Genomic DNA, 23,725 nt, shown 5'->3' with positions numbered 1-23,725 from the left:
AGTAGCTGACTTGGGAAAACGGGTGCTGACGTGGCATACCTTGTCCAGAAGCTCTGGTAAATATGGGTATTGTTTTCAAAAACCACTCAACTACCAAGTTGAGCACATATACCAAGCACATGATCAGTGAACACTGCGGGTTGGACACTGGGTACTTGTGCAGCATTCAACCCTTAGTGGCCAGATGTTACACCATAGTGGATGGGATTTCAAGAATTCACATGCCCACTATGCGTCGAGACATGCCTGCGGCTCACCCACGGAGATAGCCATGCGGCACGCCTCTCCAGACCGTAGCATGTCAATTTCACCAATAGAATGTATTGGGACGCAGTGAATCCGCATGGTTCAGTGAACACATGCGGTTTCACCTTCGTTCAAGACAGCGCTTTGGACGCAGTGAACACGCGATGTGTCTAAGTGCTGCCACTTCCAGATCGTCTGCACATACCCTGATAGAAGTAGGGCCAGAAATCTTAAGCGTCGGGAGCACATACGATGTACGAGTGTGACTTGGCCCCAGCCTCCACGATGTTCACCCAGTGTGCCATCAGGGAAATGTAGCATCCCTGGCCAGGTGTCGGTCGTTAAGTGGACAATGCCAGTAAGTGCATTGGTAAGGGCACGAATGATGGACACCTGCTGGTACAACGCGAGGATTCCACACTGGGAGATATAGTGGCGGCAGGGGACAGAGTACCAAGGGACAGCTGCTGCCATGAGTCGGCATAAAACCTCCGTGACTACCAGCGTAAATGGAAACATTTACAGGGCAAGCAGCCTGGAAATGTGCCCATTTAGCATTCGGGCGTGTTTGGACTTTGGGAACTTTCTTTTTCGCTCCAAGGGCCTGGGGTAGGGACAGCTAAATGCTATGCTGGGACAAGGATTTCAAAGTGCCAGATGATGGAAAGTCAGAATGTGCAAGGATAGGTGCAGGGCAGGAGTCATCTGTGTCAGTGTTTTGGACAGGTGATTGGGAAGCACCTATCACAGGGGAAAAGGCAGTGGTGTCACCAGATGGCACCAATCATGGATCCAGGCGTTCGACCCACAGAGTCGGGTGCTTAGATGATATGTGCCTGATCATGTTGGTGGTGGTTACGTTCTTAGTGGTCAGGCCCCTGATGATCTTGGCATGGCACAGGTTGCATATGGCTATTTGCTTTGTCTCAGAACTCTCTTTAAAAGAAGCCCCAGACTGGGGAACACGTAACTCTTTCATGGAGAAATTCAGGAGGTCCTCTGCGAAAAAGTTGCCCGCCTTCTCCCTCTGGCCACGCCACTCCTTTCTGTTTTGGTGCTACAGATCTCTGCCCCTCAGTGCTGCTGGCCTCGCTGTGCATACCAGCTTCCCATGTTGGGTTGTTGACTTCATCTTCCGCCACGGCACACTGATCCTCCTGACTTCGTGACTTAACAAGAAGATTTAGCGGCAACTGTGTCTCATCATCATTTTCCTCCTTATCTCAAATTTGCTGTTTCCTACTATCATGTTCTTGTGGCTACTCTAAGTTTTGTGCATCACTAAAAAGCATGCCCTATTGTCCCTCTTGGAGCATGCAGGTTGAAAGGCCACAATCAAGAAATGTTGCGGTAAAGAGCTCTTCAGGCCATGTGCACACATACAGTATTTTTCGCGTTTTTTTGCTATAAAAACGTGATAAAAACGCGAAAAAAACGCTTCCATATGCCTCCTACTATTTACAATGTATTCCGCATTTCTTGTGCAAATGTTGCTTTTCCCGCGAAAAAAAATCGCATCGCGGAAAAAAAAGCAACATGTTCATTAAATATGCGGAATTGCGGGGATTCCGCACACCTAGGAGTGCATTGATCTGCTTACTTTCCGCATGGGGCTGTGCACACCATGCGGGAAGTAAGCAGATTATGTGCGGTTGGTACCCAGGGTGGAGGAAAGGAGACTTTCCTCCACGGACTGGGCACCATATAATTGGTTAAAAAAAAAAGAATTAAAATAAAAAATAGTCATATACTCACCCTCGATGTCTTCCCGCCTCTCTGCGCTGCATGCTGCCGCTTCTGTTCCTATAGATGGTCTGTGTGAAGGACCTGTGATGACGTCGCGGTCCTGTGATTGGTCGCGCGACCGCTCATGTGACCGTGACGTCATCGAAGGTCCTTCACACACACACCATCTAAAGGAACGAACGCCGCTGAGGAGATCTGCTGTCTGCGGGTGAGTATAACCTTTTTTTTAATTTTATTATTTTTAAACATTCTATCTTTTACTATAGATGCTGCTTAGGCAGCATCTATAGTAAAAAGTTGGTCACACTTGTCAAACACTATGTTGTTTTGAGTGTGTTATATAACATAAAAAAGGACCTCAAAGAAAGTAATACTTGATGCATCAAAATATATTACATTTTTTCAGCCCCCACAAAAAAAGCTGCAGCTCTATATTTGCTGAAGGACTGCAAATTAAAAATCCCTGTCTACAGACTGGATTCTGTCACTCTCCCTGTAACTCTCCCTCCTAGGCTAAATGCAGATTGTATGTGATCCAAACAGCAAAGCACACAATTAGCCCTTAGAAGGGCTGTTAGTATGATGGCTCAGCTTCAGCACCAGCATGAACACTACAGGACTCTTGATTCATTATACTGGGCACACAGGCCTAGACAAGCACACTCTCCCTCCAAAAGGAAGTGTCACAGAGCTGTGCAATGGCATCACTGTGCCTGTCCTTTTATAATCCCTGATGTCAAATGGCCAGCCAATCACAGTAATGCCACAACCAAGATGGCTACGGCATTACAGTGACTTACAGGCATTCCCCACATGCTTTTTGGCTGGGTAAATGGCGCCAAAGTCACGGGGCAGGGATTCGAGTTTTACATGGATCATCGAGAAATGAGCACATGCGAGCACCATGATACTCTAGTGATAACCGAGTATCGCCGAGCACGTTCACTCATCCTTAGTTCTCACAGCTAAAGTTATGTTAACATTTGCATCATTGCTTTCCAATGGCAGATCCAAACGGTACATGTTGCATGGAAAAGAAATCCCTGCTTGGAAAGCCTGGCTAAGCAACAACTTGCTGACTGTTTTCAAATTACCATATTAGAATTTCCTTGTACACTGCACTGGATAAAATACATGAAAATAAATAAAAATCAGAAAGGTAAGGCTGTATAAACATGCTATACAGATAAGCCACGTCTGTCAGATTTGATTGGTGGCACAACAATACATGTAACAATAATGTTGCCAGACTGAACAAAACAAAAAAACGACAATTAATATTTATTGGTATTGGAAAGAGTGAATGTGAACCTGAAACTAAACATACTGCAAAGACGCCGGATATAATATTTGCACACTATACAGCATCCCATTAATTTTAACATCCAGGTTTTCACAGGCGCTGCAATGCACACAAGATGTTGGTCATCTGTACATGTCTTCAACGTGCAATAGTAAATCTAATAATATCTGGCTCAGTGAAACTGTGATTAAACGAAATTAAGATAGGGGATCAATATTTTCAGCTTCCTATTAAAATCACGTGGACATAATACAGAACAGGTCTCTGATTCACTAGCTTTTATTACACAGAACTGAGCCAGTTGTTGGCAAGACCATGGAATGAATCCACCTCCTGTCTGTGGAACCACATTGCCTAAATATGGACGCCGAGCTGGATATCTTTTTACCCAAGAGCTATGCCATAGTGAAGGAGAAGAATAAAATGGTACACATAGAATTTCGAATAAAAACTGGGAAAGAAAAAGCGCAATTGGGTCTAATCCGATGACAATGGGGTGTCAGGAAAAAGGGGAGATACACTCACCTTGCTGAGTTGCTAATTGGCAACACAAACGGCATGATAGGCTGGGTTCCCATTGCGTTATGGGACCGCGTTTAACGGACAGCGTTGCACGGCGAAAATAACGCCGTGCAACGCGTCCGTTAACGCGCCCATTGAAGGCAATGGGAACGCGCTTCACTAGCGCGTGCCATGTTCGTGTTAGAATTGCTCACCTGATTTTATTGAATGAAGAGCATGTAGCGATTTCGGCTGCTGCAAATCCACAAGCCGATCAACGGCCGTATGACAATATAAACTTGTGCAGGAGGTGTGGGTTAAATCCACATCTGTTGTTGTATGTGGAATATCCTGAAGAAGAGGTCGCACTGACCTTGAAACGTGTTGAATAAACCACCATTTAAATTTATTATCCTTGGAACTTCATCATTAAGGCAGCGCGGATTTAACCCACACCTCCTGCACAAGTTTATATTTTATGGGATCCAGACAGACTCTTGCATCTTTCTTCCAGCCACTGATGTTTCTGGATTGTGAGTCATGGGGAAAGCAAAAGAATCGTCAACGGATCTACGGGAAAAGGTAGTTGAACTGTATAAAACAGGAAAGGAATACAAAAAGATATCCATGGAATCGATATTGCCAGTCAGCAGCGTTCAAACTGTGATTAACAAATGGAAAATCAGGGGCTCCCTAAAAACAAAACCACAGTCAGGTAGACCAACAAAAATGTTGTCCACAACTGCCAGGAAAATTGTTCAGGGTGCAAAGAAAAACCGACAAATAACATCAGCTGAAATACAGAGCACGCTGAAAACTAGTGGTGTGGCCGTTTCAAGATGCACAATAAGGAGGCACTTGAAGAAAAATGGGCTGCATGGTCGAGTCGCCAGAAGAAAGGCATTACTGCTCAAATGTCACAAAGTATCTCACCTACAATATGCAAAACAGCACAGAGACAAGCCTCAAAACTTCTGGAACAAGGTAATTTGGAGTGATGAGACCAAAATTGAACTTTTTGGCCACAACTATAAACGTTACATTTGGAGAGAGGTCAACATGGCCTATGATGAAAGAAACACCATTCCTACTTTAAAGCATGGAGGTGAATCGCTGATGTTTTGGGGATGTGTGAGCTACAAAGGCACAGGAAACTTGGTCAAAGTTGAAGGAAAGATGAATGCAGCATGTTATCTGCAAATACTGGATCAAATTTGCAATCATCAGCACGGAAGCTGCACATGTGACGTACTTGGACGTTCCAACATGACAATCATCCAAAACACAAGGCCAACTCGACCTGTCATTGGCTACAGCAGAACAAAGAAGGTTCTGGAGTGGCCATCTCAGTCTCCTAACCTCAATATCATTGAGCCACTCTGGGGACATCTAGAATGCGCAGTTCATGATAGACAGCCCAAAAATCTACAGGAACTGGAGGTTTTTTTGCCAAGAAGAGATGGCAGCTTTACCATGTGAGAAAATAAAGAACCTCATCCACAACTACCACAAAAGACTTCTAGCTGTCATTGATGCTAGAGGGAGGTAATACATGGTGTTAAGAAATGGGGTATGTGAACTTTTGATCAGGGTCATTTGGATGTTTTGGGTTGTTATTAGGATTTAAAAAGAGAAAAAACAATAGTTTGACAATAAATGGCTTCACCCAACCACTTACCAAGAGTGGAGAAAAAGTTTTGGTGTGATCATTCATATTCTCCGAAAAAAGGCCAAGAAATCAAAAAATCTGCAGGGGTATGTAAACTTTTGAGCACAACTGTAGATTAATATGCCACCTAGATCTCTAAAAAGCCATATTATGTTGTGATGGTTGCCATTAGTGGGTATCACCAGCTAGTCTTAGGGTGAATTTACACTAGTCAATTATTGGGAAAAAGTGTTCCCAAGGCAGTGCTTGGTACCTTCGGCTTCGCACAACAATGACAGTCTATGGGCACAGAACAATCCATTACCAATTAGGAAGATCTGGCTTTCACATTAAGGCTATGTGCACACGTTGCAGATTTCCTGCGGATCCGCAGCATTTTTTTCAACGCAGAAACGCTGCAGATCCGCAAGTGATTTACAGTACAATGTATATCAATGGAAAAAAAAAATGCTGTGCTAATGGTGCTGAAAAATCCGCACGGAAAAAGCAGCGAATTAAAAGAAGGAGCATGTTAATTCTTTTGTGCGGATCTGCAGCGTTTCTGCACCCATTCGATAATAGAAATCCGCAGGGGGTAAAAACGCATGAAATCCGCAACAAAAATGCAGAAAATCCGCATGAAAAACGTGCAGATTTTGACCTGCGTTTTCTGTTAAGAGATGCAGAATCCACACAGAAAATTCCACAGGCAAATCCGCAACATGTGCACATACCCTAACACTGGTACCTTGCATAATAGGACAATGCATCACTTTGACGTATTCTGCAGTAATCACAGCAACTACAGGAGGCCATATCGAGGGAGTTATGACTATCTGTAAGATCACACCAAAATCTATCTATGATACCGTCCAAAAGATCAATAATTAAGCCAGTATATGCTCAACAAAATATAGTGCGTAATTTGGTCAATACAGAACAAATCTCTCTAAAATTAGGAGCTTATGACATCAATCTCACAAGAAGTCTGTGCATCTCTAAGTGATGTCACTTCCTGTAAGGTGGCCTCCAAAGAGCCATTCATATAATAAATGTTAGGGAGTAGATCTTCCCGTACTAAATGGTCTTCCGATGATAACGGAAGACATGTTGAGGTAGTTCAGCAGCGCTGGATGTGTAAAGGATCGGATAACAATTCCTTATTACAACACAGTGTGAAGGTACCGTCACACATAACGATATTGTTAACGATATCGTTGCTTTTTGTGACACAGCAACGATATCGTTAAGGAAATCGTTATGTGTGACAGCGACCAACGATCAGGCCCCTGCTGGGAGATCGTTGGTCGCTGGGGAAAGTCCAGAACTTTATTTCGTCGCTGGATCGGCGTGTGTGACGCCGATCCAGCGATGTCTTCACTGGTAACCAGGGTAAACATCGGGTTACTAAGCGCAGGGCCGCGCTTAGTAACCCGATGTTTACCCTGGTTACCAGCGTAAACGTTAAAAAAATAAACACTACATACTTACCTTCAGCTGTCTGTCCCCGGCGCTCTGCTTCTCTGCACTCCTCCTGCATCCTATGTCAGCGCCGGCCAGCCGGAAAGCACAGCGGTGACGTCACAGCTCTGCTTTCCGGCTGACCGGCGCTGACAATGCAGAGGACAGCAGAGCGCCGGAGGACAGACAGCGGATGGTAAGTATGTAGTGTTTGTTTTTTTTAACGTTTACGCTGGTAACCATGGTAAACATCGGGTTACTAAGCGCTGCCCTGTGCTTAGTAACCCGATGTTTACCCTGGTTACCGGGGACCTCGGGATCGTTGGTCGCTGTGTGACAGCTCTCCAGCGACCAAACAGCGACGCTGCAGCGATTGGCATCGTTGTCGGTATCGCTGCAGCGTCGCTGAGTGTGACGGTACCTTGAGGCGCAGTTAATTAAATCTTCAGCACAAATCCCCCCCCCACATTGCTATATGTGAATCTCACCAACTCTGACACTTACATGAGGGCAAAGTACTCATCTAAGCATTTCCTTTTGAGAAGAGCATACTAGAGGTTGAATATTAAAAGTTGTATACCTTTGCAACTTTTTTTATTTTCTTTCTATGCATCTATGCATTAACAAGTCAACGGGACCTGATAAAACATCTACTCTTTTGTGTATGCAGTTCTTATTACTACCTGTGTGTTCCCATGGTTACATATGTTGTCTGATCCTGCTGCAATGTGTCACTCCACTCCGTCAAAGCTAGCCTAAGGCCTTATTTAGACATACATGTTTTTCTGGATACAATACGTACCAATTAGTAAATGTGCCTGTACATATGCCAGTGTTTTGGTGTGTTTTTTTGCCAAACTACGATGAGCATGGATCAAACACAAATCAATGGGTCAGTAAAAAAAAAAAGTTCAGGCAGCACACTGATGGCATCTAGTGTATCTTGGTGTTGTCCACTTTTCACTGTTGCTAGAAACTTGAGAAGCCTCCATACGTTGTTTTTTTTTTTTTCCTTAAAGAAAAACTAATGAAACACTTAATGTTACAAACGGAAACCGGACGAAATACTGATGATTCGCAGATTCGGCACATTGATTGATGTAGATTGTTCCTTCTTTTCCCCTCCATGTATGAGAAAAAAAAGAAAGTGTCTGAATGAGGACTAATAAGACAGTGATCTTCAGGCTGTGGCCATTAATTTACTGCAAAATTACAACTCCTAGCATGGCAGCTGCACCTTGGAAGATTAAGTTTTGCAACAGCTCAATATCTCATATACAGACAGACACTGATGAAGCCAAAATAACAGAAAACAATCAAAACTCACCACAAACCCTTATCAGCAAGGGATCACATAAAGCTGTAACTCAACAGCATGAGAGAATAATTGCAGCAAGACTCGGCTCGCTCACACCCATGTAAGTTTATGGGTGCGTGTGAAACATCGGACTGCACTTGGATGTCATGCCAGTGGAGTCTGATACACGCCGAATTAGACCATGGAGGAAATGGAGAAATTAGTTTCTCCATCTCCTCCACGCCTGTGCTGCGATTTTGTCATGCGAGAGGATCGGAGCACAGCAGCATCACACTTGCAGCAGAGTCGGAGCCGAGGGTCATTAGCATATCACATCTGAGGCTGTAGCACTGGATACCATACGCTAGTGTGTTTCCAGCCTTAAGGTACCGTCAAGCGACGCTCCAGCGATATAGACAACGATCCGACCTAAACTAGATCACTGGAGCGTCGCTGTTTAGGTCGCTGTAGAGATGTCAAACACAGCAACTCCAGAACGATGCAGGAGCGATCCAGTGACGTACTTATCGTTCTCGCTGGTTGTTAGCTGAGCTCTGTGAAAAAACATTGCAGGCATCATTGCTTTTGCTGTCAAACATGACGAATCACGCCGACCTGACGACCAAATAAAGTTCTGGACTTTCAGCTACGACCAGCGATGTCACAGCAGGATCCTGATCGCTGCTGCGTGTCAAACACAACGAGATCGCTATCCAGGACGCTGCAACGTCACGGATCATTGTCATTCTCGTTGTAAAGTTGCTCAGTGTGAAGGTACCTTTACACTGTGGACCCAATGATGTCCTGAGTAATGTATTCGTTCCCATGCAGCCATATTGTTTTCACCTGCTCTCATCAGCAGAACTTTGCAATGAACTATCAGCTGTAATTTACATGTGTAGTATCATATTTGAGCACTAAATAGGTGGGCAATGTAATGATTGCCCTTAGGCTTGGAGTATATGGCAATTTTGGCCACAGCACAGGTTACGAGGCTAAAGATTGTTACACACCACTCTTAGGCCGGTGTCACATTTGCGGTTGTGTCCGCAGCGTTTCTGACGCATACATACACGTTTCTTGATTTCATATCTTTTACATTGTGGAAGCAGGTTCATGCGTTCGCCTGCGTTTGCTTACGCATACGTCTTTTCGCGGTGTGCGGCGGGGCACGGCTAACGCACCATGTCGCAATTTTTGAGGCGGCAAATTTCCGTCAAATATGCGCATGCAGATGAGTGCATTAAAAACGCATTACTGCCTATGGGAACGCATGTATTTGCTTATGCATGCGTTCGCTGCGTTTGTGTACTTCGGACTGCGCATGTCCAGGAACTGATCTAGACACGCCCTCCTGGAAATATCAAATGCATGTGCATAAAAAGCACAAACGCAGGCAAAAAACGCATACAAATGCATGCAAACGCAGCAGGCTTTTTGGCCGTCATCCGTAAGCTGATGAAGATAAAAAAAACTCTGCGTTAGCATGCGTTTGCGGACAAGACACTCAACCGAAAATGTGAAACTAGCCTTACATCACAGCATAGTGCAAGTGAATGGGGTCGCAAGGTATTGTGACAATAAAAGTCACAAAAAGTCGGAACAAGTGGAATTTTTACCAACTTACCAACTTGTTTGTTGAGGCAACTTCTGAGTCGCATGCACTAAGCTGAGATGCAACAGTTGCATACAGCGATCTTTCGCAGGACAAATTGTGTCATTGACAAAGTAGATGTGTAGCCTCTGCTTTAAGTCATGTTCAGATGGCCGTATTGAAAAACAGGACAGTCACGACGACAAATTGCGGACGCGAAACTGCATAATTGCATGCATTATTCTGGTCAGTAAGGCTATGTGCACACGTTGCGGATTAGGCTTAGGAATTTCTGGTGCAGATTTTGCCTCTCCTGGCAGAAAACGCACCTGCGGATTTGTCAGGGTTTTTTGCGGATCCGCAGCGTTTTTGCTGCATTTTTTACCCCTGCGGTTTTCTATAATGAAATGGGTACAAAAACGCTGCAGGTTCACAAAAAAGAAGTGACATGCTACTTCTTTTAAACCGCAGCGTTTCTGCAGCGGATTTTCCGCAAAGTGTGCACAGCATATTTTTTTTCTCACTGATTTACATTGTACTGTAAATCAATTGCAGATCTGCAGCGTTTCTGCACCGCAAAAAACGCTGCGGATCCGCAGAGATTCCGCAACGTGTGCACATAGCCTAAAATGGACCAAAGCAGTGCCATGTGCACTGGCAATAATGGATCCATATAGGTCCGTGGTGCACATACACCAATTACGGTATATGTTTGCCTGAATGAGCCCTTAAATGTCAACTGCAAAATCAAAACTTGACGTGCAAAGCCATCCTAATAAGTATGACGTTCAGGACAGAGATTCACATCCCCACTCTTAGTATTACTAAAAGTCCTACTGGTAAGTGATCAGTGAATTAAGATACCTTCACACATAACGATATCGTTAACGATATCGTTGCTGTTGGTGACGTTGCAACGATATCGTTAAGGAAATCGCTATGTGTGACAGCGACCAACGATCAGGCCCCTGCTGGGAGATCGTTGGTCGCTGAACAAAGTCCAGAACTTTATTTCGTCGCTGGATCTCCCGTGGACATCGCTGGATCGGCGTGTGTGACACCGATCCAGCGATGTCTTCACTGGTAGCCAGGGTAAACATCGGGTAACTAAGCGCAGGGCCGCGCTTAGTAACCCGATGTTTACCCTGGTTACCATCCTAAAAGTAAAAAAAACAAACAGTACATACTTACCTACCGCTGTCTGTCCCCGGCGCTCTGCTCTGCACTCCTCCTGTACTGGCTGTGAGCGTCGGTCAGCCGGAAAGCAGAGCGGTGACGTCACCGCTCTGCTTTCCGGCCGCTGTGCTCCCAGCCAGTACAGGAGGAGTGCAGGGAAGCAGAGCGCCGGGGACAGACAGCGGTAGGTAAGTATGTATTGTTTGTTTTTTTTACTTTTAGGATGGTAACCAGGGTAACATAGTAACATAGTAACATAGTTAGTAAGGCCGAAAAAAGACATTTGTCCATCCAGTTCAGCCTATATTCCATCATAATAAATAAATACCCAGATCTACGTCCTTCTACAGAACCTAATAATTGTATGATACAATATTCTTCTGCTCCAGGAAGACATCCAGGCCTCTCTTGAACCCCTCGACTGAGTTCGCCATCACCACCTCCTCAGGCAAGCAATTCCAGATTCTCACTGCCCTAACAGTAAAGAATCCTCTTCTATGTTGGTGGAAAAACCTTCTCTCCTCCAGACGCAAAGAATGCCCCCTTGTGCCCGTCACCTTCCTTGGTATAAACAGATCCTCAGCGAGATATTTGTATTGTCCCCTTATATACTTATACATGGTTATTAGATCGCCCCTCAGTCGTCTTTTTTCTAGACTAAATAATCCTAATTTCGCTAATCTATCTGGGTATTGTAGTTCTCCCATCCCCTTTATTAATTTTGTTGCCCTCCTTTGTACTCTCTCTAGTTCCATTATATCCTTCCTGAGCACCGGTGCCCAAAACTGGACACAGTACTCCATGTGCGGTCTAACTAGGGATTTGTACAGAGGCAGTATAATGCTCTCATCATGTGTATCCAGACCTCTTTTAATGCACCCCATGATCCTGTTTGCCTTGGCAGCTGCTGCCTGGCACTGGCTGCTCCAGGTAAGTTTATCATTAACTAGGATCCCCAAGTCCTTCTCCCTGTCAGATTTACCCAGTGGTTTCCCGTTCAGTGTGTAATGGTGATATTGATTCCCTCTTCCCATGTGTATAACCTTACATTTATCATTGTTAAACTTCATCTGCCACCTTTCAGCCCAAGTTTCCAACTTATCCAGATCCATCTGTAGCAGAATACTATCTTCTCTTGTATTAACTGCTTTACATAGTTTTGTATCATCTGCAAATATCGATATTTTACTGTGTAAACCTTCTACCAGATCATTAATGAATATGTTGAAGAGAACAGGTCCCAATACTGACCCCTGCGGTACCCCACTGGTCACAGCGACCCAGTTAGAGACTATACCATTTATAACCACCCTCTGCTTTCTATCACTAAGCCAGTTACTAACCCATTTACACACATTTTTCCCCAGACCAAGCATTCTCATTTTGTGTACCAACCTCTTGTGCGGCACGGTATCAAACGCTTTGGAAAAATCGAGATATACCACGTCCAATGACTCACCGTGGTCCAGCCTATAGCTTACCTCTTCATAAAAACTGATTAGATTGGTTTGACAGGAGCGATTTCTCATAAACCCATGCTGATATGGAGTTAAACAGTTATTCTCATTGAGATAATCCAGAATAACATCCCTCAGAAACCCTTCAAATATTTTACCAACAATAGAGGTTAGACTTACTGGCCTATAATTTCCAGGTTCACTTTTAGAGCCCTTTTTGAATATTGGCACCACATTTGCTATGCGCCAGTCCTGCGGAACAGACCCTGTCGCTATAGAGTCACTAAAAATAAGAAATAATGGTTTATCTATTACATTACTTAGTTCTCTTAGTACTCGTGGGTGTATGCCATCCGGACCCGGAGATTTATCTATTTTAATCTTATTTAGCCGGTTTTGCACCTCTTCTTGGGTTAGATTGGTGACCCTTAATATAGGGTTTTCATTGTTTCTTGGGATTTCACCTAGCATTTCATTTTCCACCGTGAATACCGTGGAGAAGAAGGTGTTTAATATGTTAGCTTTTTCCTCGTCATCTACAACCATTCTTTCCTCACTATTTTTTAAGGGGCCTACATTTTCAGTTTTTATTCTTTTACTATTGATATAGTTGAAGAACAGTTTGGGATTAGTTTTACTCTCCTTAGCAATGTGCTTCTATGTTTCCTTTTTGGCAGCTTTAATTAGTTTTTTAGATAAAGTATTTTTCTCCCTATAGTTTTTTAGAGCTTCAATGGTGCCATCCTGCTTTAGTAGTGCAAATGCTTTCTTTTTACTGTTAATTGCCTGTCTTACTTCTTTGTTTAGCCACATTGGGTTTTTCCTATTTCTAGTCCTTTTATTCCCACAAGGTATAAACCGCTTACACTGCCTATTTAGGATGTTCTTAAACATTTCCCATTTATTATCTGTATTCTTATTTCTGAGGATATTGTCCCAGTCTACCAGATTAAGGGCATCTCTAAGCTGTTCAAACTTTGCCTTCTTAAAGTTCAATGTTTTTGTGACTCCCTGACAAGTCCCCCTAGTGAAAGACAGGTGAAACTGCACAATATTGTGGTCGCTATTTCCTAAATGCCCAACCACCTGCAGATTTGTTATTCTGTCAGGTCTATTAGATAGTATTAGGTCTAAAAGTGCTGCTCCTCTGGTTGGATTCTGCACCAATTGTGAAAGATAATTTTTCTTGGTTATTAGCAGAAACCTGTTGCCTTTATGGGTTTCACAGGTTTCTGTTTCCCAGTTAATATCCGGGTAGTTAAAGTCCCCCATAACCAGGACCTCATTATGGGTTGCAGCTTCATCTATCTGCTTTAGAAGTAGACTTTCCATGCTTTCTGTTATATTTGGGGGTTTGTAACAGACCCCAATGAGAATTTTGTTACCATTTTTCCCTCCATGAATTTCAACCCATATGGACTCGACATCCTCATTCCCTTCGCTAATATCCTCCCTTAAAGTGGACTTTAGACAAGACTTTACATAGAGACAAACCCCTCCTCCTCTCCGATTTTTACGATCCTTTCTAAACAGACTGTAACCCTGTAAGTTAACTGCCCAGTCATAGCTTTCATCTAACCATGTCTCGGTTATTCCCACTATGTCAAAGTTACCTGTAGATATTTCTGCTTCTAGTTCTTCCATCTTGTTTGTCAGGCTTCTGGCGTTTGCGAGCATGCAGTTTAGAGGATTTTGTTTTGTTCCAATCTCCTCACTGTGGATTGTTTTAGAAATGTTCTTACCTCCCTTCTGAGTATGTTTTCCTGGGTCGTCTTTGTTTGAGTCTAATGTTTTTCTTCCCGTCCCCTCTTCTTCTAGTTTAACGCCCTCCTGATGAGTGTAGCGAGTCTTCTGGCGAATGTGTGTTTCCCAGGTTTGTTGAGGTGTAGTCCGTCTCTGGCGAGGAGTCCATCATACCAGTAATTCACACCGTGGTCCAGGAATCCGAATCCTTGTTGTCTGCACCATCGTCTTAGCCAGTTGTTTGCATCAAGGATCCTGTTCCATCTCCTGGTGCCATGCCCGTCTACTGGAAGGATAGAAGAAAAAACTACCTGTGCATCCAGTTCCTTTACTTTCTTCCCCAACTCTTCAAAGTCCTTGCAGATTGTCGGTAGGTCCTTCCTTGCCGTGTCATTGGTGCCAACATGTATCAGAAGAAATGGGTGGACGTCCTTGGAGCTGAAGAGCTTTGGTATCCTATCGGTCACATCCTTGATCATCGCACCTGGAAGGCAGCATACTTCTCTTGCAGTTATGTCCGGTCTGCAGATGGCTGCTTCTGTGCCTCTCAGTAGTGAGTCTCCCACCACCACCACTCTTCGTTGCTTCTTGGCTGTACTTTTTGCTGTCACTTGTTGCTGTGTGCCCTTTTCTTTTTTGCTTGCTGGTATTGCTTCATTCTTAAGTGTGCCATCTTCATCCTCTACAAAGATTTGATATCGGTTCTTCAGTTGTGTGGTTGGTGATTTCTCCATGGTCTTCTTGCTTCTTTTGGTTACTTCTTGTTTCTTTCGGGTTACTAAGCGCGGCCCTGCGCTTAGTAACCCGATGTTTACCCTGGTTACCGGCATCGTTGGTCGCTGGAGAGCGGTCTGTGTGACAGCTCTCCAGCGACCAAACAGCGACGCTGCAGCGATCCGGATCGTTGTCGGTATCGCTGCAGCGTCGCTTAATGTGAAGGGGCCTTAATTCGCTATACCATTGATAAGTTTTTTTTTTGTTTGTTTGTTTTTGAGGTGAGGTAATAACTAACACTGAAGATTTGTGGCTGAAATTTCTGAATTAGGTTTGCAGAAATCCATGTACCTGCTGCAGGCACACACCCCTTCACGTTAGAATAGGAATTTTGAATTATAGAAATGTCTGTGCCAAGTCTGCCACATATGAATATCCCCTACATGTCACCTTTATCACTCAGTACTAGCCATAATCGTAAGAATATAAAGTTATACACATAGATAGCTATATATATATATATATAACTAACAGCAGCACACTGTGCAGGACAGACTGCTGGAAGCGGAAAGACAGATGGTTCCCTTAGGTGACATTGAAGATGGAGATTAGCAAAGTGGCAAGTACATCAGTCTGTGTAGGTGTAGAGTGCGTGTTTTTGTCTAATACATACTAAACACATGCATTGGGTGCACACTATATATACTGTGTGTTAGTCTGTCTATGTATGTGTATATATATGTGTCCGTGTGAACAGTGTGTGTGTCTGTATATAGACAGTATATACGGTATGTACATACACACACTGTATATACAATGTGTGTCAGTCTATATGTTTATATATACACGTCTGTGTGTGATATATATACATACACACATACATACATATTTTGCAAGCACGTGCATGCAGTATAACGTGTGTACATATATATTTATATATAAGGAGTATACGTGTGTTGCACGCAGTATATGGTGTGTGTATATATATAATGCTAGGAGCGTCACTCTGTTCGAAGCCTTTATAGACTGCGCCAGCGTGACGTGCCTGCGCAATCTGGACGCCATTGAGTTACGCATCTGGGGATGAGGATTGTGGCCCAGGAGATCACGGTATGTGTAAGCACTGAACGCGTACCGCGATCTCCGGCACAACAATTCTCCTATCCGGCAGTAGCGTAGCTACCGAAGGGACAGATGGGGCCATTGCCCTGGGCCTGGTGCTCTGAGGGGGCCCACCCGGAGCTACGCTACTGTAACTGTATTGGCGTGCACAGCGCACCGATACGGTTACATTCTATGGCAGAGCAAGGAGAATCGATCTCCCTGCTCTGCCGCCCGGCCACTATGGGCCCCTGAGCAGGTGTGGGGGGGGCGGTGCCAGCAGTGGGCACCCCACCTATCATCGCAGGGTCAGCTGTATCGGCATCTAGCCAATGCAGCCGACTGCATTGATGAGGGAAGGAGCGCTATGCTCCTTCTCCCATCATCCCCGTCAGCGTCTGACGTCGCCGACACTGCCAGGGGGCGCGATGACATCACTGCCCGATGCCAGCGGTCCAGAAGTGAGCGGGAGCAGCGCAGGAACCAGGAAGAAGAGAGGTATTTATTTATTGTTTTTCTTTATGGGAGCTGCCTTATACCACAGGGTCTGCCTGTGGAAGGGGTGCTGCCTTATACTACAGAGTCTGCCTGTGGGAGGGGATGCCTAAGGCTGTGTGCACACGATGCAGATTTAGTGCAGATCTGCAGCGTTTTTTCTGCGCAGCAACGCTGCAGATCTGCACTGTGATTTACAGTACAATGTAATTCAATGTGAAAAAAAAAAAAGCTGTGCACATGGTGCAGAAAAATCCGCGCAAAAACGCTGCAGATTTCAAAGAAGTGCATGTCACTTCTTTTGTGCAGATCTGCAGCGTTTCTGCACCCTTCCATAATTGAAATCTGCAGTTGTAAAAACTGCAGAAAATATGCACAAAATCCACATCAATTCGGCACAAAAAAACGCACTAAAACCGCAGCAAATCCGCAGCTGCGGATTCTGCCAGGAGATGCGGATTTTGTGCAGAAAATTCTGTACTTCTTTTCTTACGTGTGCACATAGCCGAGTCTGCCTGTGAGCACCACATGACAGGATGGGGATGCAAGATGAGAGCACCAAATGAAAGGATGAAGGCGCAGAATTGGAGTAGCACATACCAGGATGGGGGTGCAGGATGGGAGCAGCACATGACAGCATGGGGGTGCAGGATGGGAGTACCACATGACAGCATGGGGGCGCAGGATGGGAGCACATGACAAGATGAGGGCACAGGAAGAGAGTAGCACATGACAAGATGGAGGCGCACAAAACAGGATGAGGGCGCAGGATGGAGGCTGCACATGACAGGATGGGGGCGCAAGATGGTAGCAGAAAATGACAAGATTAGGGTGCAGGATGGAAGCAACACATACAGGATGGAGACCATATACCAATATAAATGCTCGCCACCCAGGCGTAGAACTTGTTCAATAGCATATATATACAGCACAGACCAAAAGTTTGGACACAACTTCTCATTTAAAGATTTTTCTGTATTTTCATGACTATGAAAATTGTAAATTCACACTGAAAGCATCAAAACTATGCATTAACACATGTGGAATTATATACTTAACAAAAAAGTGTGAAACAACTGAAAATATGTCTTATATTCTAGGTTCTTCAAAGTAGCCACCATTTGCTTTGATGACTGCTTTGCACACTCTTGGCATTCTCTTGATGAGCTTCAAGAGGTTGTCACCGGAAATGGTCTTCCAACAATCTTGAAGGAGTTCCCAGAGATGCTTAGCACATGTTGGCCCTTTTGCCGTCACTCTGCGGTCCAGCTCACCCCAAACCATCTCGATTGGGTTCAGGTCTGGTGACTGTGGAGGCCAGGTCATCTGGCGTAGCACCCCATCACTCTCCTTCTTGGTCAAATAGCCCTTACACAGCCTGTAGGTGTGTTTGGGGTCATTGTCCTGTTGAAAACTAAATGATGGTCCAATTAAACGCAAACCGGATGGAATAGCATGCCGCTACAATATGCTGTAGTAGCCATGCTGGTTCAGTATGCCTTCAATTTTTAATAAATCCCCAACAGGACACCAGCAAAGCACCCCCACACCATCTCACCTCCTCCTCCATGCTTCATGGTGGGAGCCAGGCCTTTTCTGCATCGCACAAAGACATGGTGGTTGGAACCAAAGATCTCAAATTTGGACTCATCAGACCAAAATAGAATTATTCTTACCGTTAATTCGGTTTCTAGGAACCTTCCACGACAGCCACTTCGGAGGTTGTCTTCCCCGCCCTAATAGGGGACAGGAACACAAGAGGTTAAATACCCCTCCCCTTCCTGCACCGCCAGTGTTTTCCTGGACACAGTAGCATGTATAGTTACCACAAAAGTGCAGGAATCATCCAATAAGAATATCAGGTAGGGAGGGAAATTAGTGCTGTCGTGGAAGGTTCCTAGAAACCGAATTAACGGTAAGAATAATTCTATTTTCTCTAGTCACCTTCCACGACAGCCACTTCGGAGTAGTACCAACAGCTAATTTCTCTAGGGAGGGACTACAGCCTGCAGAACACGTCTGCCAAACGTTAAATCCCTATTGAAATTTAGCCGGTAATGTCTGGTGAACGTATGGATGGACGACCAGGTGGCGGCTCTGCATATCTGCTCTGCTGAGGCATTCCCCCTCTCTGCCCACGATGTTGCCATTGCTCGGGTACAGTGTGCCTTCAGAGAGGCAGGTGGATCTAGTCCCTGCGATGAATAAGCCAAGCAAATAGACTGTTTGATCCAGTTTGCGATGGTGTTTTTTGCCGCCTTCTTTCCCTTATTTCGTCCGGAGAACTGAATGAATAAATTTTGATCAATTCGCCAGGCTTCAGTTTGTTGTAAGTAAAATAGAACCACCCTGCGAACATCCAAGGTGTGGAAGGCCTGTTCTTTAGGTTTGGAGGGGTTTGGGCAAAAAGAAGGAAGTAGAATGTCCTGATCTCTGTGGAAATTTGAGACCACCTTGGGTAAAAAGGATCGGTCTAGTTTTAGTACAATGCTATCCGCAGTGACCGTTAAATAGGGTTCCTGTATTGACAGGGCCTGTAATTCACCAATACGTCTAGCCGTAGTGATTGCGACTAGAAAGATTGTTTTCAAAGTTAAGTTTTTTATGGATATAGCATCCAGGGGTTCGAATGGATCCTGGGTTAGTGCGTTAAGTACAGTATTGAGGTCCCAGGAGGGTACCCTAGTACGGAGTGTAGGACGAATTCTGGATGCGGCTGTCATAAATCGCTTGATCCAGCGGTGATTGGCTAAATTTGAGTCAAAAAAGCTACTAAGGGCCGATACTTGTACTTTGAGTGTGCTAGGGGTAAGGCCTATATCCAAGCCCTTCTGTAAAAATTGTAAGATCCTTGCTATATCAGGATTGAAGGGGTCTGGAACTTCTGGGAAGCACCAGGACGTAAATTTTTTCCAGACCTTAGTGTAGATGGCATTGGTTACTGCCTTTCTGCTTTTTTGAAGGGTCTGGATTACGTCATCTGAGAGTCCTTTAGCTTTTAAGATTGTGGCTTCAGTAGCCATGCAGCCAAGTTCAGTCTGTTTAGGTCCGGATGTAGTAGAGGACCCTGGTGTAGGAGATCGGTCTTTTGAGGTAGAAGGCAGGGACCTTCCAGGGCCATATCTAATAGGGCGCCGTACCAACTCCTCCCGGGCCACAATGGGGCAACCAAGATTGTGGTCACTTCGTCTGTCCTGATTTTTTGCAGGGTTTTCGCCAGCATGGGAATGGGAGGAAAGGCATATGCAAGGTTGAATTTCCACTGGTGTGAAAAGGCATCTATTCCCTGTGCCTTGTCTTTGTAATGAAGGGAGAAAAATGTTTCCACCTTCGCATTTTGCCTGTTGGCGAATAAATCCACCTCTGGAGTACCCCATTTTTCGGCTAGGGACTGAAATACTGCTTGGTTTAGGGACCACTCTCCCGGATGAACGTCTTTCCTGCTGAGGAAATCCGCCTGAGTGTTGTCCAATCCCCTCAGATGTACTGCTGTTACCGATAGAAGGTTCCTCTCTGCCCAGAAGAATATTCTTGAGGCCACTTCTTTTAGAGAGGCATACTTTGTCCCCCCCTGATGTCGTAGATAGGCCACTGTGGTCATATTGTCCGAGTAAATACGAACGTGATGATTTTTGATCAGTGCTGATGATGCCTTTAGGGCCTCCTCCACAGCTTTCAATTCTCTTAGATTCGAGGAGCTGCTGCTGATGTCCGATGTCCATTGTCCCTGAAAGTGGAAACCCTCTACCACCGCACCCCAGCCTCTTTTGCTGGCATCTGAGCGGAGTGTTTTTAGGGGAAGGTGGTCCCAGCTGACCCCTCTCTGGAGATTTTGATAATCTAGCCACCATTTTAGCGCCGATTTCACATGGCCAGGGAGAAGAATCTTCTGATTCAATGGAGTCTGTCGTCTCCTGGAATGTAGGAGAACATAAGTCTGGAGAGTTCGTGTGTGAGCCTGGGCCCAGGAAACAGATTGTATACATGCGGTCAGGGACCCTAGTACAGACATCGATTCTCTGAGGGTCGGTGCACGCTGGCCTCTGAATTTGGTTACCTTGCGGACAAGGTTGATTTGATGATCTTTGGGTAGAAAAGATGTTCTTACATCCGAGTCCAGTAGCACCCCCAGGAATTTTCTTCTTGTGGAGGGATGGACCTCCGATTTCTCCAGATTTGGGATCCAACCCAGGGTTTGTAATATCTCTAGGGACTTTGATACGTCTGTTTCCAGACGGGAGGCAGATGGAGCCATGATAAGCAGGTCGTCTAGATACGGGACTATGCATACTCCCTGCTGACGGATGAAGATTATCGCTTCCGCCATAATCTTTGTGAAGACCCGAGGGGCCGAAGAGATGCCGAAGGGGAGAACATTGAACTGAAAATGTTTGATTTGGTGACCCTTGGAGACTGCGAACCTGAGGAATTTCCTGTGCTCTGGATGGATTGGCACATGGTAGTACGCATCCCTCAGGTCCACAGTCGCCATCATCCAACCCTGACCGATGAGGGGAATCACGGATTTGACTGTCTCCATTTTGAATCTCCTGTATCGGACAGAATCGTTTAAGGGTTTCAAATTTATGATAATTCTGTTCTTCCCCGACGGCTTGGTTATTAGAAAAAGGTGTGAATAATGACCACGTCCTTCCTCTAACTTCGGCACCTGAGAAATCACATTTGATTGTATTAATTTTTGTAGATCTTGTAACAAGGAGTTTTGGAGATCTGGGTTTTGAAGGGAGGTTATCTTTACGCAATGTGGGGGTGGTCTCACGAATTCTATTTTTAATCCTTCTTGAATGGTACGAAGGACCCACTGATTTGTGGAGATGTTTTGCCACTCGGTGAAAAATCGTGAGAGTCGACCCCCGACCGGAGTACAGTCATTGTTTATCTGGGGTTTGCTGGGCCTGAGGGGCCAGGATATTTTTTCCCCTGCCTCCCTTAGGATAACTCCATCTTCCCGTTTTGCCTTTTCCTCTCTGTGAGGTTTGATCACGGGAGGGACGAAAAAAGCGTTTTTTTGGGGTCTTTTGCTCAGGGAGAGATTTCTTTTTATCTGCCGCCTTATCCAAAATATCGTCCAGGACGGGTCCAAATACATTATGACCCTGAAAGGGTATGCTACATAATTTGGACTTGGAGACAAAATCGCCTCCCCAGGATTTTATCCAGAGTGCTCTCCTGGACGAGTTAGAGAGAACGGCAGCTTTCGCGGCTACTCGAACCGATTCAGCAGATGCATCAGCTAGGAACCCTGTAGCTTTCTGTAGTAAGGGTAGGGAGTCTAAAATCTCCTCTCTTGGGGTGCCTTGAGTCAAGTGATCCTCAAGTTTGCGTAACCAGATAAATAGAGATCTGGCCACGCAAGTAGAGGCTATATTAGATTTTAGCAGATTTGTGGAGTTGTCCCAGGACTTTTTTAATAAACTCTCTATTTTACGATCCATCGGATCCTTGAGTTGCGAAGAGTCCTCAAAGGGGAGGGCAGTTTTTTTAGTTACCCTAGACACCTGAACATCTACTTTCGGGGTCTCCCATAAGGAGTTATCCCCATCTAATGGGTACCGGTTTTTCAGTTCCGATGGTATAGTCAGACCTTTTTCAGGGAGGTCCCATTCATGCAGAATTAGATCTCGTAAGTTCTTATGCACCGGGAACCCTTTTTGGTCTTTGGGTTTCAGACCCTCAAACATCTCATCATGTACTGTGAGTGTAACTTCTTCATCCTCTACCCCCATGGTGCTTCTTACTAAACCGATTAGTTCACTCATGTCCTCAGAACTAAAATAATATTTTTTGTTTTCTGATCTACAGGTGGGGGTAGAAGTGGAGCCTTCGTTTTCCCAGTTATCCTCTGAACCTGAGGACTGGATTTCTCCCGAGTCCGGGTCGGATTCTACTGGGGCTTTTTTCCTCTTTTTTGGAGGGGGTGGCTGAGGCACCGACATCTGAGAGAAGGTAGCCATAGAAGAATGGACCTCATCTTTAATGAGGGATCTAATGCTATCCAACAGCGAGGGTTGTTCGGCGCGCAGGACCTCATCCGTACAGGATTGGCAGAGCTTTTTCCCGTATGTTGATGGGAGTTTGGCCGTACACACTTTGCATTTGCGGCTTGACTTTTTAGGGTCGGAAACCTTTTCTCCCTAAGAGAGAGAGAGAGAGGGTTTGCTAAGCCACTTAGAGGAATATCTATATATACATATATACATAAAAGCACATATGTATATAGGGGATAGCTGGGCCCAACACCTGCTACTTACTTTGGTAAGAGGGGGAACGCTGGCATCTGCAGATGCAGAGCAAGGGGGTCTGTCACTGTCCATGTCCGTCAGGTTGCTAACAGTCAGACAGCTTACCTTGCTACCCGGATCTTTTTATAAGGATCGGTGGTCCAGCGTGCAGTGCTCCTCCCCCCACGTGTGGCCCGATTGGGGTAGGTCCAAGAACGCCCCCGACGCTGTTTGTATGGCGTGCTTCTGCTGCTGGACGCCATTGCCGGCCGGCGTGCGCTCCATGGCACGCTTCCTGGTTGAACCGGAAGTGGCGCGCTTTAACCCGGAAGTCATCAGGCTCTCCGGCCCCAGCCCGGGACGCGCGCCACCTCCAGCGCTGCAGCTGTGGAGGAGGGAACCGGGGGGCTGCAGGAGGCCCCCGGCAAGCACATCACCGCCCCGCATTGCCCCCAAAGGGAGCGCCGGAGGGGCGGGAGGGTCCCGAGTCGCTCCGAAGAGAGGAGACGGGAGCGGCATTATCAAGGAGGGAAACCCGACCTTCATGCCGCCCGGCTTCTGGGTAAGTGGAGCTCCGTCGCCGGCCACGGCAGCCCCTTCAGAAACTCTTCATGCCCCATAGGGGACAGGAAAACACTGGCGGTGCAGGAAGGGGAGGGGTATTTAACCTCTTGTGTTCCTGTCCCCTATTAGGGCGGGGAAGACAACCTCCGAAGTGGCTGTCGTGGAAGGTGACTAGAGAAAGCACAGATTTCCACAGGTCTAATGTCTATAACTTGTGTTCTTTACTCCAAACAAGTCTCTTCTGCTTGTTGCCTGTCCTTAGCAGTGGTTTCCTAGCAGCTGTTTTACCATGAAGGCCTGCTGTACAAAGTCTCCTCTTAACGGTTGTTGTAGAGATGTGTCTGCTGCTAGAACTCTGTGTGGCATTGACCTGGTCTCTAATCTGAGCTGCTGTTAACCTGCGATTTCTGAGATTGGTGACTCGGATAAACTTCTCC

General features: G+C 45.5%; 1 protein-coding gene across 3 annotated transcripts in view; it reads right to left on the bottom strand.

Annotated features, from left to right (window-relative positions):
• The window catches only part of DNAJC5 (DnaJ heat shock protein family (Hsp40) member C5), a 54,593-nt gene that overhangs the window by 20,145 nt on the left and 10,723 nt on the right, over positions 1-23,725 (bottom strand). The window lies entirely within an intron of this gene.

This window comes from Ranitomeya imitator, chromosome 2 (assembly GCF_032444005.1).
Source record: "Ranitomeya imitator isolate aRanImi1 chromosome 2, aRanImi1.pri, whole genome shotgun sequence".
Classification (NCBI taxonomy): domain Eukaryota; kingdom Metazoa; phylum Chordata; class Amphibia; order Anura; family Dendrobatidae; genus Ranitomeya; species Ranitomeya imitator.
The sequence above is the reverse complement of the archived record's forward strand: the minus strand, read 5'-3'. Positions and strand labels throughout refer to the sequence as shown.